We start from the raw sequence: 11,195 nt of genomic DNA on the forward strand, positions 1-11,195 counted from the left end.
GGGGCCAGTGAGCCAGTGCGCCCAGAAGTCCCACGGATCTGTCTCTTGTTTCAACGGTGTGTGGACGGAACAGACCCAGGGATGCCCCTTCTTCCAGCCTCTGACCACCCTCCAACCTTTTTCCAGTCGCAACCTTCAGAGCCATCTTCTCGGCCACCCTCTGCCTCCGAGACCAGCCAACACCCTACTCTGAGCTCAGCTCCTAATTACCCATCAACCATGAGCTCCCAGATTCGTTAGCATTGTTCCACCCAGGTGGAGGCTGCGGTCAGCTGCCTGGTTAACATGCATCTGTGGCCTCCTACACCTACCTCTCTCTGGGCTCCTCTTTCCACTGCAAGGATGTGGCTCTGGAGGATGTGGGCCACTTCTTCCGCCAGTTGGCTGAGAAGCTCGAGGGTACTGAGCTTCTCTTAAAGATGCAAAACCAGCGCGGCAGCCATGCCCCCTTCCAGGATGTGCAGAAGCTGTCCCAAGATGAGTGGGTAAGACCCTAGATGCCCTGGAAACCCTGCTGGTTCTGGAGGAGAACCTGAACCCGGCCCTTTTGGATCTGCATGGCCTGGGTTCTGCCTACACAGACAGACCTCCAGCTCTGTGACTTCCTGGAGAACCACCTCCTAGATGAGGAGGTGAAACTCATTAAGGAGATGAGCAACCACCTGACTAACCTCCACAGGCTGGCTTGGGCAAGTATCTCTCTTCCAAAAGCTCACCTGAGCATGACTGGGAAACTCTGAAGCCCAGCAGCCTTTGAGGGGCCCCTCTGGCATCCCCCTGGAGCCAGGGCTTGTGGGTGAGCCTTCCCTGCAGCCACCAGGCAGCTCTTTAATCACCTGGGAACCCTCTCCCAAGCCTTGAACCCAGTGGAAACAATAAAGCTTTTTGAAGAAAGAAAGAAAAAGGGAAAAAAATGAAAGAAAGAAGAGAAAGAGAGAAAAGAGAGAAAAAGAGGGAAAGAGAGGGGCAGTGAGCCACAGCCATGTCTGAGTGTGGAAGAGCGATCGGCTATGACAGCTGTGGAGAGAGAGCTGAAAGAGCCGAGCCCTCAGAGAAAGGCTTTTGCCGGCACACGCAGGGGCGGTGGTTTACTAGGGGTGCTGGGGGTTGGGAGGGTGCCCTTCTGCCCCCATCCTGAGATGCTTGGACACAGCACACTGATGAGTCCTGTGGCAGTCAGTCCTTTCCAGATTCTACGCGGGGTGTTGGCCAGAAATGATCGTGTTGCCTCCAAAGAAACCCGAGTCCAGATTTGAAGGCAAAAATGAGACTGGATGGTTCAGAAGCCTGACCATACACTGCGAATTTCTGGAGTCTCCAGGTAAGTAGAAGAACTCAGGAGGACTTAGGCATCTGTAGCAGGAGCCTGCTGTGGCCGAAATGATCACGTCTCCGAGGGCATGGAAGGTCGGCTGACAACGAACGGTCAGGGAAGCTATCCTGTTGGCTCCATAAGGAAAACAATGAAGCCTTTGGCCGTTAGGCAAACCATTCTCATCATCGAAGACTCTTACAGGTTTTGCTGATTATCCCGGCTCTCTTAATTGCCATCCTTTTGGTTCCTGCGGCCTCTGATTTGGTCTTCGGTCATGCTACATTTGACTCATATTATTCATTGTTGTATATATGTCATTACTGAATGCCCACTAAATGGCTTGTTTATCCTAACCAAGTGCTAAGCACCCTGTAGGTGCCTGATAGGCATTTCTTTGAATCTCTGGAGGAAACAACGAAAGCTGTTAATATACCATCTTGTGTTTGTTTTCATCACCTCGTTAATATATATTTCTGTGGTTTACACATTGTCTTATATTTTCTTTTGTGAACTTGAAGCCCAGGAGGCAGGATGTGCTCTGGGAGAGCTCTAGGAAGTCATAACATAAAGTGTCCGGGAAAAGTGACCCAAGCGTGGCCTCAACTCTGCCCACATGCACAGACAACTGGGAGAAGGAAGTGGGCCTTAGGGAATCTTCACAGACCTGAGTTCTCAGGCATGACCCAAAGGCAAGGGAGAGTGTGCAGGCCACTTTTGTTATTTAACCAAAGAGAGATGATTTGCTTTGCTGAAATAGAAATTGCATTTTCCAAAGAGCATTGAGAATGATTAATAACTCCATTTTTCCCCATCCCTTTCAAGTCTGCCCAGTGTGACAGTGTATTGTTTAATCAAGAAAATGTATCTCCTCTCTAAGGACCTCCCCAACTGGGGGATTCCAAAGTTGTTGACAGGCTATTTTTGAAAACTACATGTCTGCTCCTGAGGATTGATGAGCTGAAAGAGAATTCAATAACAAATAAATTTGCCCCAAGCTCACAATCTACTGCCTCATCTCTAAATACCATGAAATATCTGGCCCACAGACATTACTGCTAAACTTCATCACACAGATACATTATGAACCTTTTAATTCTCAAAGGATTAGCTGAACAGCCAAACAGGTCATTTTCACTCACCTTCGAGAGTAATGGCAGAGAAGTCTGTGTTAGTCTGCTTCCCACACCAAGTCCTCAATTATATTCAGTCATTTGACAGAATGAACCAGAGGCATAACACGAGACAGAGCCTGAATTGATCCAGGCAAAAGCTAATGGGAAACTTGTCTATTGAAAATAATCAGTACATACTTTGACTACCTCCAGCGCAGATTTGTTTTTTGTTTATTCCTGCGTTTTTTCAGTGTGCTTGACTCGTCAGAATTCTGCTCTAGAAGTTAGTTAAGTGTGAGGACCAGAACAAAGGATGCAGGAGAGTGAGAGGAGAGAGGGGCTAATGTTGGAGAGGCTGGCTGGGGAGGTCGGAACCATTTGTGCTTTGTTCAAAGCTAGATGAGAAGCTTTGGGTGGGTCTTGAGAAAGGAGTCCCGTGATCTGACCATTGAGGTTCCAGGTAGAAGAATTTTTTTCTTCTTTTTTTCTTGAGCAACAATGTTTATTACCATAATTTTTACATGGTATTGCAATTAACTAAGGAATTATATACTGAAGCACAGTATATCATTTATTCTTGTAGCTTTCTTGTCCAAAAGAGACCAATACGATCCTTTTTTTTTTTTTTTTTTTTTTTACTATACATTTGTTTGAAACAGCTTTCTGTTTTGCGGGGTAGGGGGACATTTTTACATTGAAACTCCAGTGATACAATGGTGGCAGTCATTATATGAATTCTTGATTCTTTCACCAAAGTGTATGCTTTTGCCAATGCCTCTTCTTTTTTTTTTTCTCCCCCAGATGGAAGAAGCAATAGAATTAAGAATGAGGCATGGAATGTATCATTATTTTTGTTCATTTTACTAAGATTTTATCTCAAACTCAAAAATGTTTGGAACATTTTTATCTCCCAATCCAATAAACACTATAATCTGATAACTAAAAATAGAAAGTGAAATTAGCGAAAACTCATTTGTTCTGGTCTTTTTTTTCAGCATTTCATGTATTGGAAAATAATTATAAAAAGGAATATTAAGTCTGGTGCAAGCATCAATAATTGTTCTGGAACTAATTCTACCTAACATGATTTAATAGGTTTTACAGAATTCTATGAACAACCAATTTAAATTAGACACACCAAGATTTAAATCCATGAACTAACCATGTGGTTCGTTTAAAGCGTTGGTGTCAGCCCTCTCTCTCCGTCATGTGTCTGCTCTCACAGTGAGGAAACATAAACATCAGAACTATGACTCTCAGTCCACAAATTTACATGGGTGTGTAAGAAATATCCACTTACTGTCTTTAAATCTAGCTAAAACCACATCCGATCCCTCACCCCACTCAACCGGAGGCGGGGGGGGGGGGCGGGCAGCTGTGCTCACCAGGTTCCTTGGCTGCCAACTTCTTTACTTGGGAAATCTCTCCTGCGCCCCTCCCCGCTTCACTTAAAAAGCATTCCCCCACTATCCTCTTCTGTCAAGGTAATCACTTCAGTGATGTCAGACTTTCTAGAAAACAAAGCCAGAAATTATAGTAAAGGTGACTTCAGTTTTTGCTCCTAAAATTAATTTCTCCCTAAGGGCTGGACTTAAAGGCTTCCTTTTAACAAACAGAATATAGCAAAAGTATCAGGGTGTAAATTTTATGATTAAGTTACAAAAGATTGCAGCTTATTGCTGGCACTCCCTGGCCCTCTTGCTTGCTCGCTCTGATAGAAACTGGCTGCCATGTTCTGAGCTGCAATATGGACAGGCCTAGGTGAAAAGAAACTGAGAGTGACCTCCAGCCAACAGCCAGTGAGGAACTAAGGCCCTCAGCCCAGCAGCCCTTCAGGAACTGAATCAGGCCAACAAGCACATGAGGGGGCTGAGAGAGGCTCCTTCCCCACTCAAGCCTTGAGGTGTGACTATAGCCATGGCCAGTGTGGACTGCAGTCTCTGAGACTCTGCAGCACAGGACCCAGACTCGTGAGCCATACATGCATGAAACTTCAGGTGGATGCTGAGGAGGGAATAGTATGACCTGGCTTGGTTTTTAAGATCACTCTCCTGCTGGGTAGAGATGTGTTTGAGGGGCAGGAGTGGCCATGGGGGGAGCTGTTGGGAGGCTCTGGTGGGAATCCAGCAGAAACAGGTGGCTCCAACCGGGATGGAGGCAGGAAGGGAGAGATAGTTATGAGGTTCAGGGCAGAAGGGAAAAAAAAGGTAATACTAAATATTTGAATCATTTTTACAGAAACTGTGAGATATGAATGCTATTGTTTCAAACCACCAAGACTTGGATTAATTTGGTTATATAGAGGTAACTAATATAAGCCACCGCGCATTTGTGGTGCCCTTGTCCAAGTATGAAGTTGAGAGCCAGTGAGGGGGTCTTACCCTGTTTGCACACTGTGCCTATCAGATGTCACTTTCATTATATGTATTAAAAATATTTGTTAGTGAATGAAGAGTAAATGGAAACATAACAGAGACAGATACACCATAGACAAAGACCTTGAGTAAGGATATTTGGAGTATTTTTATAAATTCAGTCAAAAACTGAATAACTAGTAGTGTTTTAATAAGGTCTTTGAGGTAAATGATGATAGATGAAAATTTACACCAGGGTATAAGCAATATGTCAAATTAATTTAAAATGATGTGATTAAATAATCATTTATTATTAATCATCAATAAATAATATTGACAGTAAAGTTGAGACTGAAAATTATGCAAATCATAACAAAATTTCCCCTTTACTTACTTTTTTTTAAAGATCCATTTATTTATTTGAGGGGGGGCGGGGCAGACGGAGAGAATCTTCAAGCAGACTTCTCACTGGGCACGGAGCCTGAAGCATGAGATCATGACCTGAGCTGAAACCAAGAGTTCGACACCCAACCAACTGAGCCACCCAGGTGCCCCACCTCTTTACTCTCTATTATTGCTCATAATCTGGATCTTATAGAAAAAAATAAAATTACATTCCAACTGTGAATGGTGGGCGCCTGGGTGGCTCAGTCGGTTAAGGATCTGCTGTCAGCTCAGGTGATGATCCCAGGGTCCTGGGATCGAGCCCTGCATCGCATCGGGCTCCCTGCTCACCAGGGAGTCCGCTTCTCCCTCTCCCTCAACTTGTGCACATGCGCTGTCTCTCAAATTAATTAATTAATTAATTAATAATTTTTTTAAAACAAGTACAAATGGTAATATTTGTTCTTTTCGCATCCCGGGAAGGGTACAGCTGCACTTGAAACAAACATACCAGCACTGACGAATAGAAGTTTCCTCAAGTGACAAACAAGCATGGGAAGGAATATGGTTTTTAGGCCAAATCAGACCTGCCCTGTAGAAATGTGACCCTGAATCAACCGCATCGCTCTCATGTTTTTGACCCCATTGTTCTACAATGTTTGTGCTGCTAATACAGCTAACGGTCCGAGGAGTAGTGGCCAGATTAAGCATATAAAAGTACAGGATGACCAACTGCATTTTAAACTTCAGATAAACAATGAACAATTTGTCATATAAGTACGTCCCTCCCCCCCCCCCAAATTATGATGATTTACTTGGTGGGGAAGAGTGGAGTTCCCCAAGGGAGGGCAGACTACTCCATAAGGGGACTTGAAAGAGGCTGAAGAGAAAAACAGAATAAAGAAGTGCTCACAGGTGACACCCCGAATAACTAAGTGAAGAGGCTTTGGGGTTCTTTTCTGAGGCAAAGATGGCTCGATAGGTACATTAAATCATCAACGTTGTGCCTCTGACTTTGCTGTCCTTTGAGTTGTTTACTTCAACCCACATCCAAACGGCGGCAGCCTTCCCCTTGGAGACCTAGTGAATGTATTTTGCTTACCACCAGGTTCCAGCAGAGGGCAGTCAAGTGTCACTGAGGGAAACGCAGGTGTTAGGCAGGCACCTAACAGGAAACTGAGTCCAACTCAGTTCAAAAGACTAATGAAGAGACTACCTCCCCACCCTTCCCGCGTGTGGACAAGGCTAAGGAGACCAGTGAGGGTTATTGCACCTGGAGACTGGCAAGAGGAGGAAGCCATCACCATTCCTAGACCCGAGAGCACAGAAGGAAACGGGGCTTACCGAATCCTGTGACCGCGGGAGCCCAGCCTCCCTCCCAACGGTGTGGACAGCGGCCGCCCCGGCCAGAGGTGCAGCCCCGAGCCGGGAGGGAGCAGGAATACATGTCCCATCTCTCCCTCTGCCCATTCACTCTCCTTCTCGGGTTTCCCAGCGGCAGAAGCCAGGTCGGTTGGCAGGGGAGCGCACGTGATAGTCAGGAGCAGTCAGCCTCCCGAGGCACCGACCAGGGCAGATTGGTCCCAGAAAACAAAACAAAACAGAGCTAAACCAGCACAGAGGCACAGTTTGGACTAAGGGCAGTCTGCCTTTTGTTAAAGAAGTGCTTACACGCTCATCGGAGTTCAATAAATCTGGCCTGGGAAGTCAAGTCTCGTAGTATTTTTATTTATTAAGTCCTTACCAGGTACGAATCAGTATGCCAGATCCTGGGGCACGAGAGGGACTAGTAATAACAGTAGCTCACGTTCCTGCCTCCCTCATTATGTTACAGGCACTGAACGAAATGCTTCACAGGCAATATTTTATTACATCTTCATGTCAGCCCTCTCAGGCACTATTATTATTGACATTTTACAGATAAATAAGTAGGATGCATAGAAGTTAAGTCACTTGCCTGTATCATGAGCTGCTGAGATGTGAAATCGCTTTAATCTGACTGCCAACCTTGGTCCCTGACCTGAGGGAACATAGATAGTCCAGCAGCAAAAACACTGGTTATAGACGAATGGAAAAAAAAAAAAGGTTAGTGATAAATGTTATGTCTGCAGTAACTGTAGGGATTTATGAAACAACTAAGCCAGAACAGAGTGGGGGAGAGGGCCAGGAGCTTGTGAGGACGCCCTGAGGAGTGGAGACCTCCTCTAAGCCATGGTGTCTGTCTTATAAGCGTTACATTATCTTCTGCTTTGTAGCACAGCTATTTTGCGCATAGCCCACGAGCCTGCCTTAGTGGTCCTCAGCTCCGGCTGCGCATGCGGATCACCTTACCAAAATGTCCTTGGGGCGGCTGAGGGGCTCAGATGGCTTCTGACTCTTGGTTTTGGCTCAAGTCATGATCTCAGGGTCTGGGTCTCTGCTCAGAGTCTGCTTGTCCCTCTCCCTCCCCGCTGTGCCCCTTCCCCCACTTACCCTCTCTTTCTCTCTGTCTCTAAAATAAATTAATTAATTTCATGAAGTCTTTAAAAAAAATGTCCTAGATGCCACACCAAACCATTTGTTCCTGCAAAGGAATTGTTTATTGACAGAGTTCCTGCAAACAGACTGCTGACATCAGTGTTTTGAAGTCCTCCCCAAGGGAATCTTCTATGCAGAGAGAAAAAAATGTATTGCTCTAAAATCTCACATTAGTAGGAGTGGTGTCTTATTTATTTTATAGCTTATAACTCTGCCTTACATATAGTTCAATATTTAATTGAACGCATTTGAATCAAATAGCTAGAGGGAATAATTAATGAATGGGAAGAAATATAACTTGGAAGGACTCAAATTTAAGAAGGGGAATAATTTCCTTTATTGATGCTCTTTTCTTTGAATCCATAAAGGGTAGAGGACCCTCGTACTTGTCCCAATGAATTATCAGCACACACTATTTTCTCAAGAAGCACATATTCATCCAAGTGTCCAGAAATTAATTGAGCTATTTCCAACGATATCCAATAGTAGGTAAGTCAGGGGTTTAAAAAAAAAAAATCACAGAGGGCAAGGCTCTGTGAGAGGTCATCACCAGCATGCGTGCATCCTGGCAGGGACACTGTGACCTGGTAATGGTAGAAGACAGAGAGCAGTGGGGGTCTGGACTACCTGGAATGGGATACAGCCGGGGGTGCTGAAGAGACACAAACCACAGAGGAAGAAAACAGAGCAAGTCGGGTCATTCTCCTGTGCTCTGTGTACATTTCTTGGTTTCCCAGGTTGGATAAACTTGTAGTGTGGATCGGGGATGAGCTAAAGGATTTCAGGAATTTTAATGAAGTAGTGCATTTGCAAGCCTGTGATATCTATTTGCATGAGTTGCTTGGAACGGGAGAGAGAGGGGGTGGAGAACTGGTGCTTAGAGAAGCTTGTGCTCAGGTGCACAGGAGAGGAGAGCAGGAGGGAGAGGGCACGAAGCCTGTGCACAGGTGTCAGAGCCCAGTGGAGAGAAGTCAAGGGCAAGAGCCAGCGAGACTTGGGCTATCCCTGCAGGTGGGAATAGTTCCTCAAGTTCCTGAAGCCTGGGTAACACCCTCACCCCATCTCCAATACTCTTGGATTTAGTGTAGGCAGAGTTAGACCCACTTTTTTAGCACAACCTATATGTGGCAGGTTAAACTTTTCAAAAACTAAAATAAGCAAATGAGAAAATTGGGCTGTGTGAAAAATAAAGCCAAAAATTATAATATGAAGGCAGAGTTAGTAATAATACTCAATAAAAGTGGAACACCCCTTTTGATGCTGAGCATCCTAGTAGCTAATGCATAGGAAGAAACAGGATCTATTGCATGAAGATGTACAGTGTTGATAGGAGAAATATTAACTAGTAACTCAGAAGTACAACAAATTCTTTCCAGAAGCCCCATAACTGAATGTTCTCAGGAGACACCGAAAGAATCTTTTCTCTCCAATGAAATATATATATATATATATATATATAATATGTAATATATATAAAGCTAATTCCAATACTCTAATGGGAGAATTCATTCCTTCCTATTTCATGTAGCATACATAATAGAAATGTGATTTCTCCAAGTAAATTTCCCTTAAATCATCTGTCTTGCCATGGAAACAAAAGAAGAAAATAAACACAATGGATATGACTATACCCCTAATGAAATGAATGGACATTAAGGTGGCCTCAGAATTTTGTTTCAATTGACTGATTTTGTCAAAAGCTATTTGATACTGTAACACTGGGAAAATAAAGGATGTGTTAATATTCACTGCACAAAGACTAACACACTCAAGATTTGCTGGTTTCAGTCTGATAAAGATCATCAGGAAATAAATCTGCCTTCATCAGAGCCAATATACTTAATAACTAATTTGTCAAAATTTGCTGATGTGGCAACTCTTTTTGAGAAATGGGATTTCCAACAATAAGCCATGGATAGCAACAAGATTACTGCAGCAAAAAAATGGCCCTTGTTTTGTCTTGTTTTAAAATAGTTTGGAGTGACATCAGCAAAATGGTAAGATAGGAGTTTCCAGTGTCCATGCCCATAAAGACAGTATCTTAAATCACTGGACAAAAAATGGACCTGTTAAAAATGTCACAACTGGTTAGCCATTTGGAAAAAGAGGTGAGGAGGGAGGGTGAGATACAGAGACTATAGAATACACTCCGGGGGTGTATATGAGGGTATGGGTTGAAGTATTTCTCCTTTTTTGTATTCAAGGGCTGGGTCCAAGTCGCATGTGGCAAGCTAATAGCAAGATTTACCTGTCTCTCTCCTGATATAACCAGGACACAGGGGTCCAAGATTTGGGGTTGACTGGGAATGATTGCCTTAAGTACAAGGCATAGCCAGTGTCTATGGAATTTTTCATGTTCCAGTTCCCTCTCTGGGAGCAGGTGTCTAGGAAATAAATACTAGAAAAACTAACAAAGACCATTACGTTATCATTTAATATTTATTTCACTATATACCTATATATGGCCATTTATATTTCACTATGTATCTATATATGGCCATTGCGCCTACAAGCAGCTGGAGAAGATTACTTTTTGAACAACTAGTTACAAGCCCCGCCGGTCTCATGTTGCTGTGTCTAGCGGTTCAAAGGGGTAGGGGATAGTCAGCATTTCTCCGGCTCTGCACCTTCCAAACTTCCGCTCCTGTTTGGGATAACCCACCACTGGCCTCGAGGGAACACAGGGTCCTCCCTCCCATTATAGTAAACAAAATGGCGCGATTCTTGTCTTTTCCCAGGAGCCAGGATGCGGTCATATTACCCGGGCTTAGTTAATCAAACAGTCCCACCCAGGACTCGGACTCTTTAGTGACTGACATATACACAGGGACACGGAGGCATGATTCAGGGCCGCAGGGGCAGCTATCTCTGCCCAAAGCTTCCTGTTTCTGCCCTCCATCACGGCATTAGTGTTTGTCCATATTCCAAGCTGCGTCTTCAAGAATCCCACTAACGACGTGAACTCCTCCGATAAATTCCCTTTTTACTCGAGAGAACTGGCGTCAGTTCTGTTATTTCCAGTTTGGAGGTTTCTAACAGATACAATGGTCTTAGTTTTTTCGTATCTGTCTTCAGACCTCAGTATTTTCTTAGGAGTTCAGGCTTCATTCATCCAATAGGATTTCTCACTCAGAGATAGTGAAAGTACAGCCTTAAAATTATTAATGTTGATTATCTTTTCAAGACATACCAAAATGAATAAGGTAATTGAAACATCTACACAGGTCTTTGTGACAAGCTAGCAAGTGTTTTAGCGTCCTTATTATCCCTCAGGATAATTAGAATTCTACTTGATACTTAATCTGTATAAGATAAAGGTGATAAGGTACTTCTGTTGATTAACAAAACAATATAATAGATTAAATTTATTATCAAGTAATCCGTACTTCATACCAGTTGTCTGAAGTATTATAAACATATTATCTTATTTAATCCTCACAGTAATCTTATGAGGCAGGTACCATTAGAATTCCTATTCTCCAAGGATATGGAGACACTGGGAAAAGATAAAAT

At 43.7% G+C, this 11,195-nt stretch overlaps 1 pseudogene; it reads left to right on the plus strand.

Moving 5' to 3' along the window:
• Positions 1-219: 219 nt before the first annotated feature.
• Positions 220-757, plus strand: LOC114219504 (ferritin light chain pseudogene; annotated as a pseudogene).
• The last annotated feature ends 10,438 nt before the right edge of the window (positions 758-11,195 follow it).

The sequence above is a fragment of the Eumetopias jubatus genome, unplaced genomic scaffold, assembly GCF_037043125.1.
Source record: "Eumetopias jubatus isolate StellerSeaLion01/CBP00866 unplaced genomic scaffold, mEumJub1_p1.0 scaffold_6, whole genome shotgun sequence".
Lineage (NCBI taxonomy): Eukaryota > Metazoa > Chordata > Mammalia > Carnivora > Otariidae > Eumetopias > Eumetopias jubatus.